Source organism: Cetorhinus maximus, chromosome 38 (assembly GCF_964194155.1).
Source record: "Cetorhinus maximus chromosome 38, sCetMax3.hap1.1, whole genome shotgun sequence".
Taxonomy (NCBI): domain Eukaryota; kingdom Metazoa; phylum Chordata; class Chondrichthyes; order Lamniformes; family Cetorhinidae; genus Cetorhinus; species Cetorhinus maximus.
The window spans coordinates 4,431,256-4,449,647 of NC_135916.1; the positions used below are offsets into that span (position 1 = coordinate 4,431,256).

At 45.8% G+C, this 18,392-nt stretch overlaps 1 protein-coding gene and 1 long non-coding RNA gene across 2 annotated transcripts in view; both read right to left on the reverse strand.

The window, feature by feature from the left end:
- LOC144672522 (Fc receptor-like protein 5) overlaps positions 1-18,392 on the reverse strand; it is a 374,607-nt gene that overhangs the window by 116,376 nt on the left and 239,839 nt on the right. The gene's annotated exons all lie outside the window — the stretch shown is intronic.
- LOC144672526 (uncharacterized) lies at positions 7,346-10,353 on the reverse strand. The gene is made up of 2 exons (XR_013574112.1): positions 9,913-10,353; positions 7,346-7,963 (listed from the first exon to the last, which is right to left on the reverse strand). It is a non-coding gene; the product is annotated as an uncharacterized LOC144672526 (long non-coding RNA).

Here is an 18,392-nt window from a genome sequence, read left to right on the forward strand (position 1 = left end):
GGAGACTCTCGCTGACAATTCTGTTAGAGACTATGGGTGAGGTTTAGAACTGGAAGGGTAAATAGGTTGGGCCGGGTTGGCTGGAAGTGGAGGTGGGGCATTTGTATTTCGACTCTGCCCGTCTGGCTGTATCGCTTTAACCCACAGGTTCACAGGGACAGAGCTGCAAAATGGGAAAGGTCTGTATAAATCTTCTCTCCTGGTCCGGCAAAGACACGGGGTGAATAAAGGTGATAAGATGTAAAAATTAAATCCCGTCCCATTAAATGTGGGTGTTTCCACTGCTTGTTTCTGTGATAAGAAACGGGGTGAAAATTTGAGAAAATTACCCTGGGAACGTATTCATCAGAAACCTTTAACAAGATGAAGTGTATGGGGTTAAACATAGACAAAATTTTTCAGAGGGTTTACAGAGCACAGCAAAGTTATCCTGACACTGGGAGCAGTCTCTGAAATCGGAACCAAACGCCCACATTGCAGCCTGGAATAATCCCCAAAACACAATCTCCAGACAATATCTCCAATGGGGAAAGAAGAGCAGAGCTCATGGGCAGTGTTCGCTGCTAAAGGGGCGAATGCACCAGTCGATCGCCCGCTGGAAATTTCAATTCCCTTTGCAGCGTTCACACCCCATCAGCCTGTCCCCAGACGCATCCAGCCAATGACTTGAACAACTCTGAGACTGGCGAAGAGCAGCGCCTGCAGTAGCCGTGAATCGCCAGCAGAGGGTGACATTGGATCACTTTCATCCCAGGAAAGTTTCTCCAACCTGTGGAGAGTTAAACTTTCACTTTCCATCTCCCCCATTATCAATTTATTCATTTACTGGGGACGGGTGAATGTTTGGAGATTATATTTGGGTTTTTAATAATCCATTTATTGGTTGGGGAGCGGGGTGGGGGGGCTGGGGAGGTGGGTGGGTGGTGAAGGTGTGGCGATTATATTTGGGGCTTTAAATGCTCCAAATATAATGCGGGGAATCATTGAGACTCTGTGTGTTTATTGTGCGGTCGGGAAGATTCACCTGTTTCACCAGAGTCGACGCCAGAGTTCGAAAGGGAGACTCGCTGACATTTCTGTGAGAGAATTTGGGTGAGGTTTAGAACTGGCGGGGTAAAATGTTTGGGGGTAGGGCGGTCAAGAGTGGAGGTGGGGCATTTGTACTTCGACTCTGCCCGTCTGGCTGTATCACTGTAACCCAAAGGATCACAGGACAAGAACTACAAAATGGGAAAGGTCTGTATAAATCTTCTCTCCTGGTCCGGCACAGAGACAGGGTGAATAAAGGAGCAGTGTCTGAAATCTGCACCAAACGCCCAAATTGCAGCCTGGAATAATCCCACAAACATCATCTCCAGACAATGTCTCCAACGGGGAAAGAAGAGCAGAGCTCATGGGCAGTGCCCGCTGCTAAAGGAGCGAATTCACAAGCCGTGCGCCCGCTGAAAATTTCAATCTCCTTTGCAGCGTTCACGCAGTGACTGAACCTCTCTGAGACTGGCAAAGAGCAGCGCCTGCAGTAGCTTTGCGCCACCAGCAGATGGTGGCATTGGAGCACTTTTATTCCAGGAAAGTTTCTCCAACCTGTGGAGAATATGACTTTCAATTTACTGGGTGAGGGTGAATGTGTGGAGATTATATTTGAGATTTGATTACAACATTTACTCGTGGGGGTGAATGTGTGGCGATTTTTTATTGGATTTTGATAAAACATTTAGTGGGGGGAGGGTAAATGTGTGGAGATTATATTTGGGGATTTAACAGCTCCAAATATAATGGAGGCATCATTGAGACTCTGTGTGTTTATTGTGCGGTGGGGAAGATTCACCTGTTTCACCAGAGTCGACACCAGTTTTCGAAAGGGAGACTCTCGCTGAAAAATCTGTTAAGGGCTTTTGGTCAGGTTTGAACTGGCGAGGTAAACGGTGGAGGGGGTGGGGGGAGGTGGGGCATTTGTACTTCGACCCTTCCCGTCTGGCTGTATCGCTGTAACCCACAGGATCACAGGACAAGAGCTGCAAAATGGGAAAGGTCTGTATAAATCTTCTCTCCTGGTCCGGCACAGACACAGGTTGAATAAAAGTGGTAAAGATGTAAAAATTCAACTCCGCCCCATTAAATGTGGGTGTTTCCAATGTTTGTTTCTGGGATTAAGAGTCGGATTCACCAGCCGAGCGCCCGCTGCAAATTTCAATCCCCTTTGCAGCGGTCACACCCCATCAGCCTGTGCCCAGATCCAGCCACCCAGTGACTCAACCTCCCTGAGACTGGCAACGCCAGACCTGTATTTAGGGCACAGAGCAGCCATTTCATGGTGGGCAAGGTTCGAAAGGCTGAATGGCCTCCGCCTCTTCACATTCTCATACACTTCAACAGGTGTTTATTACCAAAGTAAGCGGCTGGATCATCTGGGGTGTGGTTCTGTGGAAGAGAGCATGATTTTGTCACATGTGAGAACAGAGGAGAAGGGGGAATATGAGCAGGAGAAGGCCATTCGGCAAACAAGCCTGCTGCACTAGTAAATAAATCGCACGATCATAATACATAAGAGCAGAAACAGGCCATTCGGCCCCTCGATAAAATTAAATAAGGCCCTGACTGATATGTTTGCGTTTCGAATTTCACATTCCCATGTACCCCAGAAAACCTTTGACTCCCTTGCTAATTAGAATCTATCTACCTCCGCCTTAAAAGTCTGTAGTGAACCCGCCTCGGCCTCCATCGGAGGCAGAGAGTCCAAAGATCCCACAGCCCTCTGAGAGAAAAAGATAATCTCCACATCTCTGTCCTAAAAGGACGACCCCGAAGTTTAAAACAGGGCCCCCTGGTTCTAGACTATCTCACCAGCAGGAACATTCTTTCCACGTTCAACTTCTGCAGACAATTCAGGATCTGATGTACTTAAATCAAGTAGCCCCTCACTCCTCTAAACTCCAGAGGAAACAAGCCCAGTCTGTTCAATCTTCCCTCATATGACAACCCGCTCATTCCCGGTCAAAAACTAATAAACCTCCTCTGAACCGCCTCCAACTCATGGCTGATCTTGTACCTCAACATGATTTCACTGCACTATCCACATGTCCACTGATGTTTTTCATATTTTGAAATCTGAATAGAAAACACTCGATAACTGAGCCTCTGCATCCCCCTGGGAGAGAGATTGTAAATATTCACCACCCTCTGAGTGAGGAAATCCCTCCACATCTCAGTCCTCAATGGCCTGTCGCTTATTGTGAGACGGTGTCCCCTGGTTCCAGACCCGCCAATCAGAGGAACCGTCCTTCCTGCATCGAACTTGTTGAGCCCTGTGAGAATGTTGTGCGCACCGATGAGATCACCTGTCACTCGAGAGAAAACAGGCCCAGTCTCCTCAATCTCTCTTCCTACGACAAGTCGCCGTATTCATTACTCTGCCTCTGGGTCACGTAAACCCTCACATCGGTCATGAGAGCAAAACTGTACCAAAATCCCATGTTTCCAAGAATCGATGCAATTCCCATTAGTCTTATCTACTCCAGTAAGAAAATTCTCTGCCACTCAAACCCGACATACCATTTGCCTCGCTAAGTGCTCGCTGGGCCTTTATACCAGCAAAATGTAGGCAGCCGCAGGCTGCCAATTTGGAAAAACCCTGTACGGGTTATCTTAAATCCCCTCAGCTTCACACCCAAAGGCAGTGAGCACAGATCCCATTGGCGGATCAAGATCCAGAGATCATGGACTTTTTTCTTGGACACTATCCTTGAGTTCCGGACATCCAGCCAATGTTTTTAAATGGCCCATATCGCAGTCAGAAATGCCACACGACTGAGACAAAGGTAAACTTACCCTGCCTGTTTCTCCAGCAAAATGATACAATGGCGGTTAAATAGATTCAGATTGCAAATCATTCATGATCTAATTTAAAGAGGAAACAAGACTGGGGCTCTAAAGGGACCCTCTCTCCCGATCTACATTCGCTGTTTTAACGTATAGTTGGTAAGTACGGATTTAGCTCAGTGGTAGAGATCATCCTTAACATGTAGGAGGCTCGGCCCCTCCACGCTTTTCTCACTCATGTGGGCGTCGCTGACTCTGCCCAGCATTTATTGCCCAATCTTACTTCCCTTGAGAAGCTGGTGGTGAGCTGCCTGCTTGGACCGCTACAGTCCATGCGGTGTAGGGACACCCAGAGTGCTGTTCGGGATGGGGTTCCTGGATTTTGACACAGCGACAGTGAAGGAACGGCCGATCTATTTCCAAGTCAGAACGGTGAGTGGCTTAGTGGGGAACATCCAGGTGGTGGTGTTCCCATGTGTCTGCTGCCCTTGTCCTTCTTGATGGTAGCGGCCGTCGGTTTGGAAGGTGCTGTCTAAGGAGCCTTGGTGTGTTTCTGCGGATCATTTTGTAGGTGGTACACATTGTTGCCAGTGTTCGTTGGTGTTGGAGCGAGTGAATGATTCTGAATGTTTTGCCAAACTAGCGGGCTGCTTTGACATGGATGTTGTCAAGCTGCTTCAGTGTTTTTAGAGCTGCACTCACCCAAGCAATTGGGGAGTATTCCATCACACTCCTCGCTTGTGCCTTACAGATGGTGAACAGCCTCTGTAGTGTCAGGAGGTGAGTTACTCGCCTCAGAGTTCTCAACATCTGACCTGAGCTTTTATGGCTAGTTCAGCTCAGTTTCTGGTCAATGGTAACCCCCAGGGTGTTGATACTGGGGGATTCATTGATGATAATCCCATTGCACGTCAAGGGACGATGGTTATATTCTCTCTTGTTGCAGATAGTCGCTGCCTGGCACTTCTGTGGGTTGAATCTTACTTGCCACTTGTCAACTCAAGCCTTGATATTGTCCAGGTCTTGCTGCATTTGGACATTGACTGCTTCAGTGCCCGAGGAGTCCTGAATGGTGCTGTACATTGTGCAATCGTCAGCGAACATCCCCAATCCTGACTTTATGATGGAAGGAAGGTCATTGATAAAGCAGCGGAAGATGTTTCGGCCGAGGGCTTTCGAAATGTTCTCCAAAATTTGGATAGGACAGAGGTCCTTTACCAATCCATTCACCTTAAAATGCACAAACACATAAAATATAGGGAAAAATCAGTGGTTACATCACAGGAGGGGGACATTCACTCCACTCTATCTGTTTTGACTGTCAGTTGATTTTTCAAAAGAGAGAAAAAAGGTACAGCTGGGATTAAAAGTCCGAAGGGATGGTGGCTAAAATTGCTGTTTACACAAAAGTAGGTGGGAAAGTAAGTGATGATGAGGACATAAGGAGGCAACAAAGGGTTATGGATAGGTCAGGCGAGTGGGCAAAGGTCTAGGAAATGATGAGAGATACAGAGAGATCCGGGTGTACTAGTGCATGAGTCACAACAAAACATCATTTATGCAGGAACAGCACGTGATTAGGAAAGCGAATAAAATGTTAGAATTTATTGCGATGGGATTTGAGTACAAATGTAGGGAGGTCATACTTCAGTTGAACAGGACATTGGTGAGACCACGTGTGAAGTACTGTGCGCAGTACTGGTCTCCATATTTATGGAAGTGTGTAAATATGTTGGAAGCAGTTCAGAGGAGGTTTACCAGACTAATACCAGGATTGAGCGGGTTGTCTTATGAGGAGAGGCTGGACAGGCTTGGCATGTATCCATTGGAGTTTAGAAGAGTAAGAGGCGACTTGATTGAAACATCTCAGATCCTAAGGGGTGTAGACAGGGCGGATGTGGAGAGGGTGTTTCCTCCTGAGAGTGAATCTAGAACTAGGGGTCGCCCTTTGAAAATAAGGGGTCGCCCATTTAAGGCAGAGCTGGGGAGAAATGTTTTTTTTCTATCGGGGGGCCGTGAGACTTTGGGACTCCCTTTCTCAAAAGGCAGTGGAGGCAGAGACTTTGAATATTTTTAAGACAGAGGTGGATAGTTTTTTGATTAACAAGGGGGTGAAAGGATGTCGGGCTTGGGCGGGAATGTGGTGTTTAGGTTACAATCGGATCAGCCATGATCTGATTGAATTGTGGAGCGGGATCGAGTTCCCGAGTGGAGCGGGATCGAGTTCCCTGCTCCTAACTGGGATCCCTAATTACCCTGGGGGAGGGGGGGATGGTGGGGGGAGGATTAAGAGCAAGAATAGGACGTTCTGTCCTCGAACCTGCTCCACCATTCCATAAGAACATGGCTGACCTGATTTGGGTCTCAACTCCACTTCCCTGTCTGAGCCCCACCCCACCCAGCTTTGAACATATTCAACGTCCACTGCTTTCTGGGGAAGAGGATTCCACAAGTTAACGGCCTGCGAGAGAAATAAAATGGAGTCGTCTCACAAACAGTGACTCAATGGCTGAAGCATCTCCAAGGGTCAATAACATTCTCCACCTCTGTGTAGACTTCCAAATTACAGTGAAGTGAGCACGGAGATATGGGATTGTAGGTCTCTGGTAAAGCGAATGCTTCGCATGGTTCGATCCTCGGCATCTCTGTTACCAGCTGCAAAATTTAAACGTGCGTTACATGTAAATTAAAGACAACACCAGACAACCCGCTTCAGCGAGTTCAATGAGTCGATAGTCCAGGTTCATGTGCGTCTTTTCACTGGGACACGTTTCTCCCAAACGCGTTCTCTAAAATGCTTCCATCATTTGATCTTTGATGCTCTCGCCCCCAATAAACGCATCTCTCTCTTAACTCTCTCTCTCTCTCTCTCTCTCTCTCAGCCTGGCCCTTCCCTCTTCCCAGCTTCCTCAATTCCTCAGGACACAGAGCTGAAAGGCTCTGGCGGTAAAGGGTTTGGTCAGAATTGGCTGGACCCCTTGACCCCACCATCAGGTCGTGTTCTGGGTTGCTCATTGATGCGGGATCACCCTGAAATGGAATGGTATTCCTTCAAAATGACATTCGTATTTTGTTTTAGAGAGTATAACCTTGTCACAGTGATGGTCTAGGGTGGTGGGGTATTTGACACAGGGGCTCCTGGGGAGAGGGTGGGGGAGCGATTGCGGGGTCTATGGTTTGGATAAGCCCCTCTCTCCGCGGAGGGTGAGAAGTGTAGGTCCCCCAGGTCTTGGTGAGGGTGGGGGGAGGGGGGGTCGTTGTCTGAGCCCTAAGCCCTGGGGGGAGGGAGAGGGCTGGAGATGAGGCCCAGGCCCCAATCTGCCAGTTTATTGAGCTGCTGTGGGATGTGTTGCGGTGCAAATCAGTGCGGACCCTGCCTCCCTATTTCATGTCGTGTCAGTTAAGAAAAAATGTTAATAATAACAAGGTCTAAATCGTTAATATAAACGCTGGTCTGAGAGCTGATCCGGATGGAACCCATTTCTATCTTCCAGTGACTGGAGTAAAACCAGGACAAGGTCAGTCGTCAAATTGTAATGTATTTATTGCGAAAATGAAAGCGCGGGTTTGCTTTATAACCAGACTGGGGTAAAATTAAACTGGCTTCCAAAGTAACTTTATTAACTATAGCAATAACTAAAATCGCCTCCCCAACAACAAACATCAGGAAAACCCCGCTCTGAAATGGCAATTGATTTTGGCCTTTAGTTTCTGGGCGTGAAGAATTGCCTAATCTTAGCACAGAGATGATAACCTGGCGGAGGAAGGGAGGAATCAGGCAGTTGTTAAAAGGCAGTTCATCATCGGTACCAGTGGATGAAATCAGTCCCATTCCATAATTCGCCTGATCCATCTCTCCGCATCTTCATTCTGGCACCCGTCTCAGACGGGACTGGCGCCCAGGGACAGCTATTCAGTGAGTGGGGTAGAACTTCACCAGTAGCTTGGAGTTCTCGTTAAAACTACCTGTAAATCAAGAGTTTCATTGCATAATAGTGGAACTGGGTGACACGTTCATGGTCATTGGGCAAATCGGCACTGGGCTTCTCGGTGAGGGCCCAGGAGCTCTGGGATTGTTCTACAGCTTCACCGCTGCGTAGAGGATGCTCTCCTCACTCTGGGCATGACTGGTGTCTCGCTGACGCTGATGATGAAATGAATCGTGCAATTGGTCAGAAATTCAGCAATCGTCTTAAAGTCTGATAAAAATTCATGACATTCTGTCAGCAGATGAAGGGAGCAGAAAGAGGCAAAATCTCAGCAGCGGGCTTGGTCTTGTGAACAGATGCGAATGTGGAGCAGACCTCAATGGTAAAGGGCATTGACTGTCTGCTCACGGTTCTTTTTTCCAGTGAAGCTATTAGCACAGGGGGAAGCTGTTTCTCGTACTAACAAGAAGGGAGTCGCCAGAAAAGGCAGGGAAACAGGAGATTCCGAAAAAATGAGGAATTTACGACTTGAGCGATAAGTACCCCACCCCTACCAAACACCACTACTCCCCCGCCCGTCCCCCGCCACCACCTCGCCACCCCCCACCCACCACTCCCCGCACAAGCTTTTTTCAGTTCAATGGGAAGGGATCCTTGCGGGATGTGCATTGTTTGGCCGAATCCCGATCACCAGAAGAATATAAAAACACAAGGAATTAGATTAGGAGTAGGCTATTCGGCCCCTCGATAATGTTCTGTCATTCGAAAAGGTCATAGATAATCCGATTGTGTCCTTAACTCCACATTCCTACCCCTCCCCATTACTCTTCACTCCCTTGTCAGTCAAAATTCTATCTAACTCAGCCATCAATATATTCACTGACCCAGCCTCCGCTGCTCTCTCGGAGAGATAATTCCACAGATTAACGATTCCCTGAGAGAAAAAAATTCATCCTCGGTTTTGCATGGGAGACACCTTATTTTTAAACTCTCCCTCCCGCCCCCCACCCACCCCCCCCCCCCCCCCCCCCCCAACAATCCCCACTCTCTCCCCTACCCCCCACCCCCCCTCAGGTCTAGTTTTTCCCTGGTGGGGCAGTATCCTCTGAGTATCTACCGTGTCAAGCTCCCTCCACCCACTAGAATCTACTTGGTTCCAATATGATGGTCACATTTTCGCCTGAACCGAAGTCTGTATAGGCCCAACCTGATCGACCTTTCCACATAAGTTTAACCTCTCAACCCAGGGATCAGCCTAGTGAAACTTCTATGATCTGCTTCCAATGCAATACGTCCCTCCGTAAGTATTAATATCAGTACTGCACACGATCTCACCAATGCCCTATCAGCTACCATTATACCCCACGGTAAATGATTCAAATTTTATCAACGCAGCATCAAAAAATCGAGGGCAACTCAACTTTCAGGTTAGGATACAATCATGCCTGGTGCTGGACATTGGAAATTCACGCTTGATCAGTCTGGGAAATAGAAATATGATTTGCTTCCATAATAATGTTTATTGTATTCCACACACAATCCATAAAGGAGCAATAACAGTAACATTTGAACAGTGCCTGTACCCGGTTCTATGGGGCTATATTTAAGATGTACAGCTGCAAAAACGTCATCTAAACTTTCAATTCACTTCATGTCCTGCACAAGGAGCAACTCTTCACTTCAGTTTCAAATATTCGTGTCTAATTGAGGATGGTCTGTTCAATCCACTGAGACAAACATTAATCAGTTGGATTCTGTTCCCCACACGCATTTCAGTGGCAATTTTAAACGCATTAATAATGTCATCGAAAATACATTTGTTCGATTAAACATTTACCAGCGGACAAGTCGATTATGGCATTAAAAAACAGAACAAGGACTCAGTGGGTGAATGAAGCAAAACATTGCTCACATCCTTCCAGGAGTCTGAAGGAGCAAAATAAACAAAAGATCATCAGAGGATAGACAAAATTGTCCCTGACTCGCGCACACCCCACCCCCTCAAGCCTCCACCCACCCGCATGCCCCCACATCCGCACAGATACTGAGGCGCACACAACCTACCCCGCAGAGCTCACACACACACAGACCCCTCATCGGCACACAGACCCCTCACCCGCCCACAGCGTCCCTTCAACCGCCCACAGCCCCAAATGTAACTTACATCTTCTCCTTTCGGATTTGTTTGTAGGATAAGATCAGCGTCTAAATAAAACCACAGAATGTTAAAAATAACATATTGATGAGTAAGTGCTGACAATATTCGTCCCTTTCAGTGAAGAGTTTGATGTCAATGGTAGGTCTGTTTTCTCGAGGATGCTTCATTAACTTACCCTCGCTGACAAGAGTTAGGGTCAACTAATCTTCAACCAGCACAAAGAGGCCGTTGACTGCTCGTGAGGGAGCAAACACACTTCCAAAATTGGTCTTTCAGCCCATTGTTCTTCTCAATCCAGGAAATGGATCGGGCAGGGTTTTCCCCGGGAATGAGGAGCAGACTGACACTGTATGGCTCTCTATGGTTACCAGCATCACAAATGCAACATGTTGTGGCAAAATGTTACAGTCTCAACTTAAAGAGGAGACCACTTAGGACTGAGCAAGGGAGAAACTTCTTCACTCAGAGTGAGGTGAAGCTGTGGAATTCTCTCCCACAGATGGCTGTGGGGGACAAATCATTGAATATATTTAAGAAGGAAATAAAATTATAGAGTCTAAAGGTGTCAAGGGGTATGGGGCGAAAGCGGTAGTATGGGGTTGAGATAAATAATCAGCCTTGTTCAGATTGAATGGTGGAGTAGGCTTTAAGGGCCGAATGATCAACGTCTGCTCCTATTTTCTAAGTTTCTATGTTTCAAGTTAGTCAGTCAGTTTAACCCTCACTTATACCTCATATTTCACTCAGCCTCCTCTTAAAAGCTTTTAAATTATTTGGGCCGACCTCTCCCAGGGCGTGTTCCATAATCCCAGCATTTCTGGGTAAACATTCCTAGTTGAAGTCCCACTCCCGGGTTTCAGGACGAAAAGCAAAGCTGGCATTACAGTGCAGCACTGAGGGGGCGCTGCACTGCTGGGTCGATCTGCAAAGAAAGGCTCCATCTGCTGGCTTGGATGATGAAAATGATCCCGGGGGACCTTAGAATGGGAGTTCTCCGAGTTGTGGAGATTGATGGAAGCATGTGACTGCTGCTGCAGCCTGTAAATTAAATTTGATGTTTCTAATGAGAAACCTCTCTGGAAAATCAAATCCATAACACTTGCAAAGCGCTTTGGAGGCTTCCATTGGTTGTGCAAATTATTTCATAAATGCAAGTCTTTCGTCTTTTTCTTTCAAATTATAACATTCATATCACACTATTGGTTCACGAGGGGGCTACCGTGTTCATCGTCTCTGATTTTGCTCTCTCCCATAACTATAAATATTACAGTGTTTCAAAGAACTCGATTAGCCAATCCCTCAGCCTCCCATTTTCATGAGCAACGAGGCCCAGCGATGCTAAACCCCTGCTGAATGTTAGACCTTTTTCGATCATCCTGGTAAATGTTTTAGACTCACTCAAGTGTCTCTGTAGATGTGTTTTTATGCTACGCTGACCAGCATTGTTCTCGGTACAATTGGTGGAACCAAGGTTTGCCGCATATTCCGCTTAACCTTTTGACTTTTCAATTCTACCCCTTTCGAAATCACCTGCTTGGAGCGTGAAAGGAGAGTTAACTTTCGTCGATGCATTTAGCAATTTGTATAACTGCAATTCCTGATCCATTTCCTACTCTGCAACTTCTAAGCTTTCATTTTCAATGTTTTCTGCAAACTGCTCATGGTTTCCTGCTAGTTATTATTCATGAAGCGCTGACAAATTTTTGAACACAAAAGACACTTCTGATTGTGGGAATTTCAATCTGAACTCACATGTCAGGTTTTCGTTGTTTTGGTCTCCAGAGGACACCACGTTCCTTCAAACAACAGAAATGACCAGTTAATCACTTGATCTGATATGACCCGTGTCATTAAACACATGAGACAGACATTGAATGGACAGGAGGCGCGATTCTCGTGTTTAGTGTAAAAGCTTTCCTGTTTGCATGACCAGGAGTATTTTTCCATTAAACTGTTTCAAACCCAGACATATTACAGAGAATTAAATAAGAATTTATGAAAGGAATGAAACGCGCACATGTTTGAAAGTAAGGCCGCGCGCGAAGAGCGAAAAAGCACGCGCACGAATCGGCCTCAAATGGCGGGGGAGGCAGAGTATTTGAATGATCTTAAGGTAGGGAAAGAGAGATACCTGAATAGCAAGGGGGTGAAAGGTTGTTCGCGTCGGGCGCAAATGTGGGTTTAGGTTTACAATCGGATCATCCATTACAGTATTGAATGGCGGAGCCGTCTCGAGGGGCAGAGTGGCCTACTCCTGCCCTTAATTCGGATCTCTAATTATCCTGGGGGGCTGAGGGGCTTGGGAAGGCCATTCGGCCCTCGAACCTGCTCCGCTATTCCATAAGAACGTGGCTGACCTGATTGAGGTTTCAACTCCACTTCCCTGTCTGCCACATGCCTCTCGACTCCATTGCCTATGAAAAAGACAAATTCTCTATGTCAGCCTTGAGCATATTCAGCATTCACTGCTCTCTGGGGGAGAGGGTTCCTCAGAAAAACCACCGTCCGAGAGTAAAAACTGGTGTTGGTTCACAAACAGTGATTCAACGGCAGAACCATTTGAAAGGGTTAATTATATTCCCCGCTTCTGCATTAACTTCAACAGTACAGTGGAGAAAGCAGGCGCAGGTAGGGGTGTAGCTTGGTGGTCGAGCGCACGCTTCGCCTGTATGAGGCCCCGGGCTCGATGCCCAGCATCTCAATGCTGCAGGTTTTAAAAGGACATTATATATAAATTAAACGCGCAGAGCACGCCAACAAAGCCGCGGGAATGGAAATGCGAGTGCGGGTGTGAAGTGGAGACCTCGTGTTTAAATGTAAAATACACAATGCTTTCCTAGAATACAAATTGCCTGAACATTGGCTTCTGATCATTATGTTCGTCACATGTCATTGAAATGCAACACTTAATGGTCTCACCTAGTCTCCCTATTGCTTTTCTTCTTCCCTGAGAAGGAAACATAAGGATTAGAAGTCGGGAACAGAATATGAGTTTGAGAAACAAATTACAGAGCAGCGAATGTCTTTGAGCCTCAAATTGCCCATTGAAATGTGAATGGTGAAATATTGGTTGGTTGACTGGGCTCCTAATTAAGAATCCTGGAGTAAGGGCCGGAATCACGGGTTAATATCCCATCCCGGGAGCTGGGCACTTTAAATTCAGCTAATGAAATATGATTGGGACACAAATAAAACTAGACTCCATAATGGTGACCGTGAACCTACCATCAATGAACCATCTCGTTCAAGATCTCTCTAACGAGAATTCAGCCTGTTGCCCTGTGTAGCCGACATGTGACTGCAGAGCTCAGTGATGCTCTCGATAGTTAAATACCGCCTGAGAGTCAGTATGGACAATGAGGGGTGGTGAATAAATGCTGGCTTTGCTAGTGATGCCCAAACCCCATGAACAATAACAAAAACAATGATTCTATGAAAAAATAATAATTTGTTAGGTGTGAAAAACGCATGTTTTGATCGTAATTCCAACTTTCCGAACCGCATAGAGGTAAATACCACGACAATGCATTGAATAACTGGAGTCAATGATTATTAATCACGATCAAACATTAGCTCAAATTATCTCAATGCCTGTTAATGCCGATGAGCGTGTGGTTCCAGCTGACGTACCCATGGATGGGGCAGCGTGTGGTCATAATAAAGAGCAATGTTTACGCCATATATCTCATCAGTTAACGATTACGACATTTAAAAGGACAGAATGCCATTCCTATGGCTCAATCCCCCTCCCACACTTTCAACATTCTTGGGGGTACCATTGATCAGAATGTGAATTGGACCAGCCACATAAATACTGTGGCTACAAGAGCCGGTCAGAGGCTAGGAATCCTGCGGCGAATAACTCACATCCCGACTGCCCGAAGCCTATCCCTCCATTCTTCTTAACCTGAGGGTGTTGGTGTAGACATTTGAATTTGTTGGACTTTCGAATGCGATTCCGCTCATTCTATCCCCGGCCAAGGAACAATTCTAACCCGGTGACATGTCCTGGAAGGCCGCCCAAACGCAGCGGTATGGCTGAGGTCCGCATCATCAACCAGCCATCTGTTCAGCTCTTGTGAAATCAATGCCGCGGGTTATTGGATGGAGCGTCTGACAGGTGGTCGACGTGATATTCCCGGTCTTGCCATTCCACCCAAGGGTAATTTCCACCCATGACTTTGCGATTGACTATTTCACCCTTCATACCGGGATCACCCAGCATTAAATGTTGAAGGTTAGGCCGTTGGTATTTTAGGAATTTAGTTCATACTGACCACAAATTGTCTAGAGTTATCTTCATCTGTTAATTTGTAATGACCGGTTGTTACACGTGGCGTGACCTACCTTTTCTCCAGAGGCAAACACCCAAGAGGGCAAGGAGGAGAATGAGACCCAAAGCAGAACCAACACCTGCCGCCAGAGCAACAGGATTATTTTCTGAATGAGCTAAAGGGGGAGAGCAGGACAATGTTAATTAACATCTTCTACAACCAAGGGAATAATCTGCATCTTAATCTGCACAACAGTTGGGGCACGAGTGCTGTAGAAAACAGAGACAGAGAGACAGACTTAAAATTATCCAGTAGAGAAGGCCTTTCGGCCCATCGCGCATGTGCCGAACCCTTGAAAGACATGGTCAATTAATCCACGATCCTACCTCACTCGTTCTTTCCTCTTATCACTGCAAATTTTATTTTAAGATGTATTTTCAGTTCAGGTTTTTAAAACTGCTGAATTACACTCCGTCGTGTTTCCGATTACAAAAAAAAACTTTCCTTAAAATCTAATCCCCCCTCTGGTTGATTTGCCAATTATCTTTAACCTGTGCTCCCTGGTTTGAATCACTCACCGGCAGTGAGTGCCTGTTTAGTTAAACAAATTACATCAGCATTTCGAACCGTTCTATTAGATCACCAGTTAACATTCTTCCCGGGTCAGGAGATGCAGCACTTTCCACGCTTCTGATCTATTTTGTGAAGCATTTTTCTTTTGGCTTTACATTACTTGGATAACAGTCACAGCCTTTGGTATTCACAGCCTGTCTCCACTCCTATGTATTGATGGCGCACATGAAAATAGTGCTTTACAAAAAGCCAACTAGCAATGGAATTTGCAACTCTTTCGAGTACAATCACAGTTCTTGGTTTCCGGGAGTGGGACATGAACCCACAACCTTCTGATTCAAAGGCGAGGGTGCTATGAACTGAGCCACAGCTGACACCTCGTGTCGTCAGGGAAAGGGCACAGATTGAAATTAAAACAGTAACATCTTTTATTACCGTTTGATGGATATATGCACTGCCAATCTGCCTAAAGAAAAACACTTCACAAAATGGATCAGAAGCGTGGAAAGTGCTGCATCTTCTGACCTGGTAAGAATGTTAATTGTTAATTTAACTGAACATTTCGAAATGCTGATGTAACTTGATTAACTAAACAGGCCGAAGCTCCATACACGGGCGGGATAGATTCAAGCCAGGCATGACAGGTTAAAAATAATTGGCAAGATTACCAGAGGGGAGGTTATTTTTTAAGTAAACAGCGTACAGTATTACAATGATGTGTACAGGGTCACTCAGAGCCGAGGATAGATAATCATTGCATAATACCGACAGGTATAATTTCCTATCTCAGAGTGATCGACATTCCTGATGATGAAGGTGACAGAATTGATCCCTGAAGCAGCAGACATGAACCCATCGTGATTCGCATCCCCTTGTCTTTGTAGGGAAAATGTGATGGCAGGATTGCCCCGGGATTTGTGCAGTTAAATGTGACATCCCTAACCTGAACAACAGCACCAGGTACACAGATATGTATGGTTCGGGAAGACCTGGAATTAGAATCGAAGAGGCAGGAACGATTGATTAAAAATTCAATTCTGACTTTTTCCAAAACTGAATATTACAAAAAATAACTAATGCTAAAATTTCTGAAACGCTGCTTAGTCCCTCATATCAAAACAAAACATGCTGCAAAGACCCAAGAGTTCAGGCAGCATCTGTGGCCGGAGAAACAGACCTCACGTTTCCATTCCGTATGATTCTTCTTCAGAGCTAAAGGTAATTAGAAATGTGATGGATTAAATAGTGAAAGGGGGTGGAGCAGGTGGACCAAAATAGAGAGTCATGGAAGTGGGGAGCTCAAATGAAATTTGAGAAAGATGTCATGGACACTAGACAAATGGAATGGTGCTGATAGTGTTAAATACTAAGGAAGGTGCTAATAATTGCATAAAGATATGGTAAGAATGTGTTAATTGAGCACTTTTAAGCCTTTTGGACTTAGCGTCGACTTCAACAACCTCAGTCCATGAACTGTCTCCTGCATTTTCATATATTTCCCCCACCCTCTCCCTGCCAGGCCCTTATGTAACCTGTTTTGCTGTCAGAGTGATAACCTTAGTGCTGACATTAACACATTCTGCGACCTTAACTTTCAGCCGCTATTACCACCTTCTTTAGCCTTCAACGTTACCATTAACATTCCATTTGTCTTTTCTCCCTGACACATTTATCAATCTCCCCTGAGTGTCCACTCATCCCTGTCCTTCTGCTCCACACCCCTCCCCAACTCTGAAGAAGACTCAAAGAGAATGGAAAATTTAATTCTGTTTCTTACTCAACAGATGCTGCCAGATCTGCTGAGCCCTCCAGCATTTTCTGTTTTTAATTCAGATTTTCAATATCCGCTGTATTTTGCTGTTATTTTACTGGATAGCCCTCACTTCGAATGCTGTGCCCAATTAGGGGCGCCACACTATGGGAAGGATAGCGAAGCCCCGTCAAGCAGGAAGGGGCCATTGACTGGAAAGGTTTGAGAGAGGAGGGAGTTTGGCATGGAGAGAGACTGGAGAAGCTGGGAAATTTCTCGCAGTTCAGCGATTGTTAAGTGCGATTTTCATCGAGCTTTGTAAAATTATTAAAGACTTCTGGGTTATGGAGTTCAAGTCCGAGACAATAAGCATCTACCCCCGACAGTGTAGCACTCCCACAGTAAAGGCAGCGGGTGGTGTGTCGGTATGCATTTGAGGAACTCATGAGCTGAAGTGAAGTTTGACTCCATTGCCTTATAATTCAGGCGACAGTCCAACACATCGAACATTACAATATATGGAAATAAAACCAATTCATGAGAATGAACCAGCACCGACGTGTGGAAGGTAACTCTGCTTTGGTGCTGCGGCCTTGAACACCGATGCGAATTTCCCACTGATATAACTCTCAAAAATGCCACTTTTTTTCTAACGGAACACAAAATTTCCGACTGGGTCGAATTCAATCCCAATTAAGACGGTGACATTTCCAACCACTGGACACTAGCGTCCCCCAGTGACAGAACATTTTAGCTGCTGACTGTCTCCTCACATCACACTCCTGCCTTCCCCTCATACCCACACCAGCCTCTGCAATCACAGCACATGTACAGCGGGTGAATTCAGCCCCCAACGGTAAAAATTGTGGAATGAGATCGCCGATCCTTTGGACCCCATCTCCGCTTATTTGAAACGATTCATATTGTTACAGTGAATGAAACGTTGTTTATTTGAGAATACCAACACCATAAATAGGAATGTTTAAATATCTGTACTCTGTCACTCACCTTCTATGGCCATCGTTACAGCCTGGCTCTGTTTGGAATCGAACTGCCTGCTGTGGACGGAAACACTGTATTGACATCGGTATTGTCCGCTGTAGCTTAGACCAGTATTCGGGAATGTGAACGTATTGGTATTTCTGCTGGTGGTATTAGAGGGCAGCTGTTGGTGTCCTTTATAAAAATAAAACATTTTCTCGCGATTATCTCCAGTCACGGTGCAGATCATGGTTATCGTCTCTCCTACTGCATACACACCTGTGGTTTGATCAAGGGATATCACTGGGGTTTGTGGCGGATCTGTGGTAAAATGAATTGAAGGATCAATGAGAAATGGATCCGAGCCTTTCCAGGTACAGTAGTAGGTTATAAGGACAATAATTGATCTGTGTCGAAGCACCGTGTTTACAAGTGTTTGAGATTTTACAAATGTGGAGATTAGGATTTGATGACTCAGGAAGGAGGAAAAGTAAACGCATTTCCAAACGCCAATCAGGAAATCGGGCCTTCCCTAACAGCTCCGCAGCTGACAAAGTGCGACTGAAGTGTATTCATTATTGTAATTGAGAAATCGCACCAGCTTATTTGTGCACAGCAAGATCCCATGCATGGACATCAATTAATAACGGTACAATCAATATGATTTCTCCCTCGGTGATGTTGGTTAAACTATGTATTTTTTGGACAATGGATACCGAAGCGATGTTCCCACTGATGTGACTCACGAAAATGCAACTGCTTATTTTAACGCAACACGAAATTGCTGACTGGGCCCTCATTTGAATGCCCCATTAGAACTAGGTGAGGTCAGTGTGTCCCTCAGGACTGGCACCGGGTGAGTTTCAGCCTTCATTATGGACGTCAAATTGTTGAGTATATAAATCTAC